Raw genomic sequence first — 12,954 nt, 5'->3', positions numbered from 1 at the left:
AAAACTGATCTTCATGACTTCTGGTTACCACCCCTCTGTTGGCTTTGCAGAGTTAAATAGTTGTACAGCACTAGAGCTCAAAAGCCAAGAACTCCGTACATTATTCATCCCAAATTACTCCTTAATACCTCAGGAGGTGGGGAAATATGTTTGTTTCAGTCAAAAAATATGTGCAGTAAGTCTTCACTTCTTATTTGATTTACACTGTTTCCTTTTCCAAGTTCCAAACAAAAGCCAGAAGTGTAATTTATAAATAAGCTATAAAAATCTGTTCCATGCTGGGCCTTGTCTCGCATACTGCGAGCTATGTAATGATTTTCTTTAAACTATTTACATATTCTTTAAAACTTGCTTGTCATCCCAGGGAGCAAAACAGAAGACCACCACCAGTCTGATTTTCAGGCCTTCATTTTTTTTTAGTTCTTCTTTTTTTTTTTTTTTTAGCAAATTGCTCTTAATTCCTAGAAGATAAAATTCACTCGTGAGCTAAAAGCTTATTCAATTTTTCCTAAGAGCTGCTTAGGACCATCAGGGAGTACATGAATTGCCTTACGCGAGCTTTTTTGGCACAGGAGCGGTTTTCATCTGTTAGCTACATTTTCCCTCTTTTTCCAAAAGACCAAGGTTGAGAGAGTAGAGAAATGTAGTTGTTTGGCATCGGTTAGTGCACACTGCACAGTAACCTCTCACACTGGAATTTACATTTGAATATTCATATGCCCATAGCAAATAGTCTATGTTACACAGAGAAACAACAGTGAACAGAGATTTATACCATAGATCCAAACAACTCCAAATCAAGGCAGGTCTCCGCAACTACTAATCTCTCTTTTCTTCCCTTATGTGCATAAACAATGTTAAAGAGAGCATGATGCCCATGTATCTATCACATGTGAGAATTTCTTAAGACAAGTAGAAGCAAGCATGAAATATTGGTCCCAGGGAAGCCAGTGGAAACTTGCCAGTCACTTCAGTGGTACAAGCATTTCATCTAGTATGTTTAAACTTTCTCCTTTTTTTTTTCTTTTTTTTTCCTGGCTTTTACTGCAACTTGCAACTTTCCTAGTATTCATGGATCTCAACAGTAGAATTTAAGTTAGCTATATTTTTAATTCACATCCTGTATAAGAAACAGTATGCTCTCTTTCCTAACATTTGTACGGGGGCAAAAAGTCCTGTCCATAATCCCATGGCTACTGATTTCTAATGTAAATATATTTGGAGCCAAAGGCACAATATATTTTGAAGCAATTCTGCTAAAGCAGGAAAAAGGTTTGAACAAGTTTCTGTAATCCTAAGGTCTCTTCCCCCTTTGCCTCCTTAAGGCACTAAAGGATTTCCAAAGGATTAGTGGCAAACCCAGCATGCACATGTCCCTCCCTCCACCCCACAACAACAGTAAATTCAAATACTAAAAACCTTCATCTGCATGTGAGAAATACAGGCAGATTTATTAAACATAAATCAGACTTTCTGCTATTCAAAAGGCCACAAGGACAAACATCAGCCATGCCTTAGCAGGAGGTTTATCCTAGGAACTCTGCCATGTATATGAAATATTTCCCAGCAACTGTATTATTCTGAATGTAACATGATTATCATGCCGGAAGCAATCATTTTACTTTCAGCATTTGCCATCCACAAAGGTGTGAAGAGCAGAATTTGGGATTTAAAGGTTGTGTAAGGAGCAACCTGTAAGCTATATTTTTGATATCCTCCAATGGTCTATACAGTACAGTATACATAAATAAGTGAACTGCCAAAGAAATAATATTTTCCGTGTAACACTGCCCATTTTGTCTATTTAAGGTGACAGAAGAAGATCATATTTACTTGCAAAGAACTTTGCAGCATCTTAATTTTGACTACAGAATTTGGTCAAAGCAGTATTGTGCATATAAAGCAATCAGAACAAAGTGCCCAATTTTGCATTCTGTAAAAGTTTAACACAAAATGACTACATGTAAAGCATATCCTGGCACCTTTACCATAGATAGCATATTAAACAAGTTAACTTCGCTTAGTGAAAGAAAGTCAGACTCTATAACAAGTAGACAACACTTTTCACCGTAAGGCAACTAGAAAATAATAGCTAGGCTCTCCATCTTAGCTAGCAATCTCACATTGAAAGTTTACTGCTTTCTTACAGTGATTTGAGGCAAAGTTGGGATTTTAATTCCCAACCCTCAGCCACATGAATTGCACCCACTAGTCTATCAATTTAATTAATAAACAGACTTTTTCAATATCAGTGAGACAATTTTCGTATTAGGAGGTGGTAGAATTTCAAGGACATCAATGTGGTACAAACCGCAAAGAATAAAGTGTGTTCTACATTCCTTATACCAATTGTTCTAAAATGAAACCAAAAGGCAGAAAGCCTAAGATGTTACAAAATGGACAGCTTCTTCATCAACATTTATAATTTATGGTGGGAGATTATGCATAAATACTAGGAAAGAGGCATGATATTTTAGTTCAACACTTAATTCAGAAGGAAAAAGTAGGGTTTAATTGCCTGAGTGTTGTAAAAATGATGTATGTTTTCAGGTGGATAGTATGCAAACGGATAGAAATCTACACATATGTCATTGCTTTATTTTAGGAACTTGTAGTTAAGCTTCAGGTGTTACCATGACACCGTGTTATCTTGTTACTAATCGTAATCTAGAAATGCAAATTACATTAATCTGATTTGGGATTCCACAGTTTATTATTCTTCTGCTTCCTTTTGAAGTATATCTGTAATTGCTGGGCAACTAAGCATTGCGAAGACAGCACATCCTAGCAGTTAGCTCAACATTAAAAAAAATAAAAATGAAAATGCAAGTCATAAAACAGTTATCAAAACTGAAAGTGCATCACAACATAAGAGGCAGTTTGAGAGCAGTACCCACGGCTGCTGCCGTTCAGGTCAGCACGAGTATTGCCACTGACTTAACAGTGCTGAGTGCCTTTAGTTACAGAATGGATGGATGTACACATACAACCCCTTATCCACAAGTCTTGTGCCTGTATCCGCATCTCCCTGCCTTCAAAAATGACACTAGGAGATGAATAGTAGGGGATATGGGTGAGTAATCTGTAGTGTGCAGCGTGATTGCAAAATGTGTTTGCACCATGTGTGCTATTACCAGCCAGTGTGCATAAACTCACCTATTTCAGGAAAAGCATGTATGCCTGCAAATGCCTTTTCTGAAAGTTAAATTCAGTGTGGCCTATTCATGCGGTTGAAATACTCGAAGTATTAGGACACAGCACTTTGATGTTCCAAGTGCCTCTCAGCGCACGTGAAGTACATTCCCAATTCCTACTTACCCTTGTAAAAATGCCATTCTGTCTCATTTGCTAAACAGTTTGTACTCTCAAGTATTGTGTCCTCAGAAATACTAAACATCCCAATTCAGATCAAAGGCTCTTTCAGAAATTCTCAAAGCCACACGAGGCTGAAGATACTACATGCCCATGCAGGCAGACCCATGAACACAGAGATTGTGCTTAACTTGCTAATTGCTTTAAAATGCAAATGCTGAGATCCCAAGGAAACAAAACGACACTCAGTCTCAAACCACACATTGGTTGGGCCACATGACCAGCTTCCACTACATGAGGTGGCTAAAACGTCGCAGATGGTAATTCAGGGCAACTTCTCATTTTTTCACATAACATAGCAGCTGCAGTCACCACCAGGGCAAAGCACATTTCATCAGTCCTTGGGAGCTCTACTGCTTCTTCTGTGTGACTGATACATTCTTTCCTGGACAAGAGGAAGGAGGGAAAAGGAAAAAAATGAAGGGAAAAAAAGACAAAAGCAGAAGATAAGTATCTGGATTTTCACAATTTAAGGATTTGTTTGTTATTCATTCAAGGTCAAAATGAAGCATTTGGGAAGCACTGTGCCAAGGTGCTTCTATACAAACATAGCATATTGGCAGCACATTTTAGAAACTGAACTGTCCAAAACCTATTGAGACATTCTCCCATGATTTACTAAGATGAAAAGTACATTCCATACTTTTCCCTTTTGCTACTCCTTCTCGTACACAAGACAAACATCCATTTGTCAATATGGAAATAAACACTCCCTGCCATCTTCCCAACACTATTTCCTAACCCCCTTGTCAGGGATCTACAGAAGTAGTCTCTTGGATAAAGATCAATTCAGGAATGAAAGCCATCATAAATCCAATCTTCCAAGTAAGTCCTATTTCTGACTTTTCTCAGAGAAATATATATCATTTGAATCCTTCCTCAGATATTAGGTTTCAAAGCCTGCAAAATATTATGTTAGGCTGTCATTATTACTGTTAGGTATCACCAGTGATGCACTGCGTGCATAAACTCTGGCTGAAACTTGATGTCTACTGGAGAAACATACCTCTTAGTACATCAGGAGTGTGGGAAATGGTAATAACATACAGAATTTAGAAAAATTATATTGTAATTATTATTATAATAACCAACTGGTCATAGTAATTAACTGTCATTACTAAAACATGTCCCATTCAGCAACATGCCCCTCAAAACAGAAAAATTAAAACTGCGAAAGAAGAGAAACTTTATGGCTTGTACTTTAGGATGGAAAGGTTTTTCCAAGCATGAAGAACAGAAATGAAAAGAAGTCCTGCAGAGCGGGGCAAAGTAATAAAGGGGAGGTCCTTATTTTTGGAGAAGCAGCTAGATGGGCTACTGTATGACACAAAACCAGTGAGATATGCAAAAGTCAGTCACTGAGCAAGGAGAGTGCCAGCTGGGCAGGAGCACATCAAGGAGTCCTAGTGATGAGAGGCATTTAGAGCCCTTACATATCTCCTAGTTCAAATCTCTGTCTTGGATCAGAAGGTGGAAAATGTTCAGACTTGCTTCTGAACAACACCAGAAGCTTTCTGCAACCTTCATAAGACATTATACATTATTTCTGCCTCTGCTGTAGGTGGATCAAAACAAAACTGGTTTTGCAATTTCTTCTCTTTCCATTTTTAAATAAAGCTCCAGGATGTACTGCAAACAAGAAAGTCCATGGCAGTTCACTCTTATCTCCAGGTAGAGAAAGGGAACACTACTAGAGCCTCCATAGATCATCTTCTTTTTAATTAATGTCTTTGTAGTCCAAGTGCAATCAAAACAACAACCAACAGAACACACTTTCAGGCTTTGCTATCCACATCTTCTAAGGATTTTTCAGGGCATCAGGTACTTCTCCATTCGTAATTAATATTACAAAAAGAAATATGTAACAGCAGAGCTGGTTTTGTATTTTGGGATGGTCTGAAATACATTCCTGTCTTTCCTTCTAGTCATACATGAAGTCTGTTGTCTGTGATCACATCATTGTACATAGGCACTGGAGAAGATCAGAAGGGTGAGTCTCTGCGTCCTCCTAAAATGTAGCCTTATTTTGGAAGACAGAGAGGTTGCAATTTTAGTTCTTCAATTGCTTACACAGAAGATACTCATTGTTTTCAGTTGTCTGTTTACTGACCTGTTCAAATGCCAGAATGTCCCTAAAGTATCAGGTGCAAAAACTGATGTGGCCAGAATAATAGAAATCTGATTCAAATTGCATTAATTCAATGATCTTATGGGGTTTTTTGCACTTTAGTGATCACATTTTTTATTAATCACTAATTTAAATTTAAACTAAGTTCTCTAATTTTCCAAAATTTGGGACAAAGAATATGTGCCAAACACGCACTGCTAGAATAAGAAACATTTACAAATGTAAAAGTCAAAATTTGCATAATATTTCCTTCAATTTTCATTGGTTTTTTCTTGAAATGTTAGTTGACAATTATATTTCCTTTCTTGTTTCGTCAGACTCTTCACTTCCACATTCTTTTCATCCTCTTTGTCTGTCCTTGCTCCTTCCTGTGAGATATTATTCATCCCTCCTTTTATTCTCCACCTGAAGTCTTTATGAAACCTTGTGCTCCTTGCAGTCTTATTTCCCTGACATATTTGTCCTCCACCCTTGCCTTATTCTTTTTCTTCATAACACATAACATTATCTATCTAAGCAGTATGGCAACATAAACATAAACCACTAATGAATTGTTTTGTAATTACTCTGGTCAGAGAGGAAGACTGTGTTGTGAAATGCTTGAAGAAAATAAGAAAGATCTTCGTGATGTCACTTTACAAAAGAAAAATATCAACCAAGCATTTCCAGGGCTTAAACACAAAGCTGCAGTTTCCAACTATGTATCTCAGTGATTAAAAACCAGCTGAGTCTTTATCAATAATGGACCTAAAAATTTCAACATGGGTATTTCTGATGCTCAGAAATTTGTTGTCCTCCTATTCTTTGGTAGGGCTAAAGCACATGGTTGAGCAATGATGCAGAGGCTGGGCTTGTGCTCCTTCACATCACAAGCAAAATCAATTTCAGTCACCAATACAAAGAACTGCTAATGTAGAAGGTCATTAAATAAAACTGACTTGTCTGTGACATTGGAACCTTAAAGGAAACCTTGTACATAAAAGTGATGACTATGCACTGCTCTCTAAGCCAGGACCGAATCATTTCCAGCATAACAAAGATCAGTGATCCATATTCATGCACTCACTTGATGTTCTCCAACCTTTTACCACCCCTCTGAGCCACCAGCATTTATCTTTTCTAGCTGCTCTCAGTCCTTCACCTCTGTACTTGTTCATCCTGTGCTAAGTATCAGGAAACTTAAGATGAGAGGAAAGAATCTCAGATCAACCTACTCAGAGCAGAGTCAGTTTCAATGTTAGACCAGTTTGCTCCGAATTTACTTAGCCAAATCTTGAAAACCTTCTTGGAGAATGCACAGTTTCCCACTGCTGGGCTGTTCTCATGAGGTAAATACTTTTCCTATATCCAGACTGAACTTCTCTTGTTTCATCTTATGCCCACTGTGTCTCACCCTCTCACCATGCCCCACTGTGAGGAGCCTGGCTCCATCTTCTCTATGATTCTATGATTCTCAATTGCTTCCTCACAGATTCAGAAAGGCTGCTGTGAGGTCCCCCCAAAGCTGACTCTTCTCCAGGGTGAACCAGCATAGATGCCTTGGCCTCTCCTCACAGGGCAAGGCATCTACTCTCTCAAGTATCTAAACTACCACTTTTAACGAAGCTCAGCTTGTTCAGAGATAGATGATACAAGGAATACAAAGTTAAAAATAGTACTGACTGCTCTGCATAAGCTCATCCACCTCAGCTCATCCTAGTGGAACAGAACTAGTGCTGACCACGCACCTCGTCCTAAAGACAGCTGTCCTGTTTGACTCCTCGACTCCAGTTAATTCCCTGGAGAGCAGGAGTCTGTGCCTACTGCTAGGGTCCATGGTCTTCATCCCTTCCAAAGCATAGGAAGCCATCTTCCTCCCCTTAAGAACAGCAGTAAAAGGTTTTCAAAAACTTTCAGAGTGTGCACCAAAGTTGGAAAGGAATGAGCCAATATAGAGACTTTTAAGACAAACAATATTGGGGTTGGAAGGACAAAAACTAAGAACTGCAGGACAGTACACACATTCCCAGAATTTCTATGGGATCTTCAGAGAGTGCCTGTGCTCATTTTTAGAATCATTTAGATTGGAAAAGACTTTTCAAGTCATTGAGTCCAACTGGAATGAATGCACACACAGGATTATTTGAAAGAAGATATGAAATATGGTGGTACCACTGTAAAACCATATTTAAATAATGTCTGATATCTGGGATGAGTTTAGGTGGTGGACCATGATGTACTACCAACTGATCCAGTCTGACAGCAGAATAATATCAGTCGATGCCTACTGGAAACATTTCCTCAGTATGTAACACAGCATTAAAGATCAGAAGTCACCAGTACACAGTGGCTGCTCAGCGCCTCAGCTCTAATGTGCAGGACTAGAAACACCATATTTCCATTGGTTTGTATCACTAGAGGTATTTAAAATAAAGAAATTGAAAAATTTCAGGGATGAATAAAATTTCTTTATATCTAGCAAAGAAATACATCTTTTTGCTATTGTGAACAAATATTTGAAGAAGATACTATGCAACACCAGTTGTCGCTGTAAAATACAAAGGAAGTACTCTGCTGTGTCTCTGCCCTTATCAAGGGTAACAGATTATCATTTCTTTAGTACCACTGAAGCACCACTGGTTTCTATCACTATTCTAGAGCTACAGTAGCACAAATGAGTGAAAATGCCAGGCATGAGGGCTTGTGCTGTTCTTTAATATTTTTCAATGAAATTACAGGTATTTTACTTGGTCTAACCTATATAATCATGAGCATCCAGTCATTTTATCATTTCTATTAATTACAAAAAATCAATGTGTCTGTGGCACACACACACTTTAATAGAAAAATATCTACCATAAATTGTTTAATGTGTGCTTTAAAGTGCCTTATTTTAAAATATAAACATCTTAATTTAGAAAACTTTTTATTACCGGGGAATAGAAAAACTGGCAAAAAAGCAAGTGATTACAAAAAAGGAAATGTTGCAAAGCTGAATTGTGCCACAATACACATGAGATCCCTCTGCTGTTTGGTAAAGAAATGCTATATAATTTAGACCATACCGATCTTTGCAAAAACATTTGATTCCTGTGTTTATGGAAAAAAAAGAAAATCAAATAGTATTCAATGTAGTCTTCTCATTCACAAATTGCTGCTTCTAAAATTCATTTCTCTTTGATGGATTCATATTACAGCTCAAGAGGTGTGAATCTCATTAAACTCTGAATAAAGACATATCGATCCCATTTATAACCAAAGGCCAACAGAGCTTGCCTATAACTCAGAGGAAAAGAATTGCATCCAAGGGAAAAAACCCCAACAACCAACTAACCAACCACAAGCACTGAAAGCCACAAATAAATTATATTCTTTTAGAATGTTAGAAAATGAAAGTATGTATTTTTACATTTTTGTCGTTCATACATGTATTCAATACTAAACTGTGTTACATTTATAGATCTGTTTCAATATCATTGCTCTGGCTTTATGCCAGTTTCTTTCTTATGAAACTAATCTTGTAAGTAATGGTGTAACTCCGGAAAAATTAATTCACGAATGAGAAACGAGGCTTGTCTTACTCAAACTCTATACAATATACATTATTTTCAGTAACAGTAGAATACAGTCAATGTACAACATACAAGCAGTGCTGCTATTTAATGTTACAAAGCTCTTCAGAAAAATGGCAGACACACACAGAGACACTCATTTTCACACTGCTTAGAAAAGAACAACTTAGGAGTCTTAATTAGGGCTGGGTAACCACAGTGAAGAGGAGTTGAAATGTGACTCTTATAAATGTGCATGGACAGTTGAACTCACTGCCGTGCTGAATATCATTCTGGAAGTTAATTTCTTCTGGTAATGGCCTATCAATGTATATACAATATATTTGCTTTCAAAAATGTCTTCTAGAACAATATCCTTGCAATCCTTTGCATCTCTGAGATGCAAATGCTTACACAAGAATCCCGATGTCTAACCTCCTGCTCATCAAATATCCCACAACTTTGCAGACAGGCAGCACTTATGAGATCAATTGCTAACCCAAAATCTTGAACAAGCAGCCAAAGCTAGCCAGCTTGCCAAGAGGCTTAGATGCTAATATGAGGCAGTTCAAGAATTTAAAATGACAAACTAGGAAACCTTGAAGACTGATCACAGATTGTTGGAACACACACACACAAAAACGAAAAACCAGCTGGACTTTTTTTTTTTACGATAGAGTTCACCCAGTGCTAGTCCTAATTAAAGAGTGGCCCTATTCCAATTTAAAATAAGAAACAATTAAAACACCCTTGTATTCAAAGGATCTTCCACAAGACTCCATTTACTTTGCCGATTCGATTTTCATGTAATGGCACTTCCTCTTTTATATACCCCAGAGCTTTTATTAGCCTTGAAAATCTAACAGCACTTATTAAATATAGGCTTTTTTTTTTGTAGTAAATTATGCACATGAAGTTAGTGTTATTTACGTTTCTCCCATTAAGACAATCATAATGGATTTAAAGGCTAATGCAAATGAGTTAACGTCATACTGTAGAGACAGTAACAGCATGACATGTCCAAATAGAATGGCAGAGTGATACCTTCTATATAGCAGGTACATTGATTTTGAGAAACATCTCAAAATAATAATGCAATGCAGCTCAATGAAAAAGAAAATTCCAGAAGGATTATCTGGTCAAGTCAAAAATGGCGACAATCCCCATCACGTGCATGTTTCACTGAGGTGAGTTAAAGAAATTACTGTTATCAAAAAACTACCAACAGTAAGAGATGGTAACAACAACCCACAACAAATACTTCATATCTAGTGTCATTCACTTAGTGCTTTAGCACCATAGTGCATCCAGTTACAGCTGGGACATAGAGTCTTTCTTCCAGTGCTGAATATGCAACAGACAGGTTGAACCATGAGAGTCCCACAGTTCCCCTCCCCCCCAAAAAAACCCCCAAGCAATAGACACACACTCAACTTGGTTATTTCCAAATCCTTTCCCTTATAGCTTCTCAGAGAGGCACCCTTAACACAGAAATCTTCATTATTAGATTCTACTGGTACTGTGTAATATCTTTCTCACATAGCAGCTGTAGAACACCACTGGAACAGATACATTTGCAATCGGTAACAGCCATGAATCTTGTAAAAACATGCTTCACGCCCAGGCGGTAAGTACAACCATGAAAATCCAAAAGACCTGCTGGGATTGAAGAGCACAATTGTGAGCAGTACAAAACAAGGCCCCTGGAAGTAGAGGCTGTTTGAGCCCTTCAGTCTCTGGAGCATGCTGTCTCTTTGGTAGATGGCCTTCCCAGGCAGTCCTATTCACATTTGCATGGATAACAACAGCCCAGAAGACTGAGGGTTGTACTCATCTAGGGCACAGCAACCTTTGGGCCAGAGGGGCTTTGTCCTGGGGACAGCAGTGATGCCTGCAAATGAAGACCTGCCCACTGTCCTTCAGGGATTTTAATGATCTGAAAAGCATTGCAAATGTCCTACAGAAAACCATTCATTTAAATTATTTGACTGAGGGAGAGTCACAGGCATTTTTTTTTTTTAAATCAAGGTCCTTAAGGATGGCTCACTCGATATGAGACAAAATTTTATGACTCACAGGAGACTGGAAAAATCAGCAGCAACGCTTCATATTTAGTTTAATGTTTAGTCATCAAAGACACTTTCAGAGTTATTGCCTCCTCCTTAGACACATTTTTTTTTAATTGCTACAACAGAGCTGCAGCAGTAACAAAGAAAAATCTTCCCCTAAAATGCACAGTCATACAAGTAACTGATCAGCAGGTTTGCCTTGCTGCTGTCAGCCTAAGAAAACTGGGCAAGTGAATTCACATTTCAGCAAAGCATTTTTATCCCACTACCTCTCCAACCTTGCAGGAAAAAATGATGCATGCACATCCAATGCAGATAAAGCAGCATCTGACAAAGAGGATTTCTAGATGCTCTGCACCCCATAGCAAAAGCTTAGGAAGGCAGGAGGACACAAATATTTGAGCATTTCTGTTTTGCTTTGTTTTCCTTGCCTGATCTTTACAAAGTTCTGTTAAATGCCAGAATAACTGCTAGAGTAGGTCAGGTTTTTTTTAAAGTAGTAATCAAAGCAGTATCTTTACAAGTCTATGAGCAAATCATAAGCTTTCTGTTCCCAGATCAACCCACTGCAGATTTGTGTATCGGCCTGCACAGCCCTGTATGCAGAGACAGCGAATGGACAGCTGTGGTTGCAGGAGCACCAGGGTGATGGTACCTTTGAACACCCCATGGTGGAGCCAGGCAGACAGCTTGTCACCTGTAAACCTCCAGACCAACAGTGAATCTTGCTCAGCCACAGCAACCTAAAGCCTGTAGAGTTTAATAACTGCAACACATTGTTACTGCAACATATTTTAATGAACCACCAACAGTTAAAATCTAAATGGTTTTACCACAAATCAAACTACTTGAAAATTATTTAATAAAAGAAAAAATTTGTTATTCCCATTGGCATTTACAGAGGCAAAGCAAGTTTCCCTGCTCCAGCTTTACCCCTGTGATGGAGGATTCAGCATAAAGCATATGACCTACATAGCAGGAAGTCAAACTTTGTTATAATCCTGTCCCCCTGAGCACTGAAAAATTTGGAAATCAGACAAGATGAACGCAGTGGCCCAGATTCTCTCTGTCATTTGGGCAATTTTGCATTGCATCATTAGTCCTGGTTCACCCTGCAGGGGCCACAGTCATGGCAGTGAGCTGCAAGGCCTATTGTATTATCATCCTCCAACTCTATGGATAGGGAAAGCAAGAGGATGTTCACCTTCTAGGGATCCACAGCTGCTAAAATGTCACTCTGCAGCTGCAGATTATAAATACAAATTACAGCAACCTTTAGGCTGCTATAACTTAGATTGGTAATATCTGTATTGAATTTTAGTACATGCTTGGAACACACATGTGCCCGGACAACTCTCCTGTCCACCCTGTTCAGACCAATATCTCTACTCAGATACAGACCTCAGGGTCAATCACAAAGCAAGCATGGGAAAAAGCACAGGGAACCAACATGTATTTCATCTCCTTTTCCAGTACTATCATATTAGCCACTATGTCAGTCAAGAGCTGTCCTGGAATAACCGTGTCCTCCAATACCTTTAGGACAACTAGGATTTGTAGGCCACCTGACTCCAGGCAGACTAGTGCTGTGTGAAGAGCTGCAGGTGACCCACATCCCAACTACAAAGATACTGGGATGGTGTAAATATTTCTGTGTCCTCTCTTCTGCCTCATTGAGCTTTGCACCCATGATTTCTAAAGCAAAGAGATGCAGGACCTCCAGGATCAGGTGCTGACCTGTTACGGTTTCTCTATGGGGTTACTGAAAGTGGGCAGGAACATTTTTAATGGCACATTTGACTTTGATGACACTGCAGAAATCACGCCTGATTTCGTGCCAGGTCCTCTTCCCTGT

The 12,954-nt window shown here is 38.6% G+C and overlaps 1 protein-coding gene across 4 annotated transcripts in view; it reads right to left on the bottom strand.

The window, feature by feature from the left end:
- Positions 1-409: 409 nt before the first annotated feature.
- The window catches only part of CUNH4orf50 (chromosome unknown C4orf50 homolog), an 88,080-nt gene continuing 75,535 nt past the window's right edge, over positions 410-12,954 (bottom strand). For all 4 annotated transcript variants that reach the window (XM_027686772.1, XM_027686775.1, XM_027686778.1 and 1 more), the window contains one exon: positions 410-3,757. The gene's annotated coding sequence lies outside the window, so the exon portion shown is untranslated. The remainder of the gene's footprint in view (positions 3,758-12,954) is intronic.

This window comes from Neopelma chrysocephalum, unplaced genomic scaffold (genome assembly GCF_003984885.1).
Source record: "Neopelma chrysocephalum unplaced genomic scaffold, ASM398488v2 Primary Assembly neopelma1_71, whole genome shotgun sequence".
Classification (NCBI taxonomy): Eukaryota; Metazoa; Chordata; class Aves; order Passeriformes; family Pipridae; genus Neopelma; species Neopelma chrysocephalum.
Note: the sequence above shows the minus strand (reverse complement) of the source record. Positions and strands in the feature narration are given on the sequence as shown.